Source organism: Dendroctonus ponderosae, unplaced genomic scaffold (genome assembly GCF_020466585.1).
Source record: "Dendroctonus ponderosae isolate FM_Combo_2020 unplaced genomic scaffold, Dpon_F_20191213v2 Dpon_F_20191213_1, whole genome shotgun sequence".
Lineage (NCBI taxonomy): Eukaryota > Metazoa > Arthropoda > Insecta > Coleoptera > Curculionidae > Dendroctonus > Dendroctonus ponderosae.
Genome location: NW_026017110.1, coordinates 9,981,187 through 9,982,308, shown reverse-complemented (window position 1 = coordinate 9,982,308; position 1,122 = coordinate 9,981,187).

Sequence of the window (1,122 nt, the reverse complement as noted above, 5' to 3'; positions counted from 1 at the left end):
ATAATTTATAGCAAATTAAAACATTGACTTGGAGTTTGCGTTACCTATAAAAAGCGAAAAGAAAATTTAAAAAAGAGTTGTAATTACAAAACTTGAAATAATAAAACTATTTAATGTATGGATGAGAGAGCACCATATCCAGATAGATAGAAAATTATCATTGCTTAAATTGCCTGTAGTTCCGATGGCACGATATGCAGGGGACTTATGGACTTTCAATGACTTGTTGAAAGAGAATTCAGCCCTTGGAATATACCAGCTATAGACGAATATCAAGACTGGTCGTGGGACAAATATAGCAATTATTCAGCCACTGAAAATAAACGACAGACTTTCGTCTTTTATCAGAAACTACGTCTTTGTGTCGTGTTATGATGAAGGATGTGATCAAAACATGAGTTTTTCATGACAAGGTTGATATGAGAAGTGTCGCCAGTCCAATTAAGTAACCGAATTAGGAATTTAACGAATTACACAATGGAAAAATTGTTCAGCCAGCTTCTTTGTTGGAAACAGCTCGCCAGCCAGTTAATACATGAAAATATGGCGAAAGAACCTCCAGCTAGAACAGCATTTTATGAAATAAATTATTTATCATTGGCCTGCATTCATTGTTACAATAACGTATTCTACGTTCAGATAATATTCTTATGCTCTCGATGAATCCGAGTAATTCACTAACGACTAGAAAAAAGTCATCCAATGAATAAAGTAATCGTAATCTGATATTTATGAATTATTATTTACCTAAGTATATAAGAATCTATATATATAAAATTCTCGTGTCACAGTTTTAGTTACCATACTCCTCCGAAACGGCTTGACCAATTTTGATGAAATTTCATATGTATATTCAGTAGGTCTGAGAATAGGTTGTTATCTATTTTTTATACCCCTATGTGATATGGGTGCTGCCATAAACCCCTATCTTTTAATAGCTATGTTAGTAATTCAATAAATTTCAACACGAGCGATAGATGGCGACACCGATTAGTTCCCTCGCTTCCCCTTCACGGCCGACATCCCAAAAGAACCGGGCACGAAACTCGCCCTGTTTGCCGACGACACTTGTCTGACTACACGACAAAAAACCACAATTTCATTCCCCCTAAACTTCAAAGA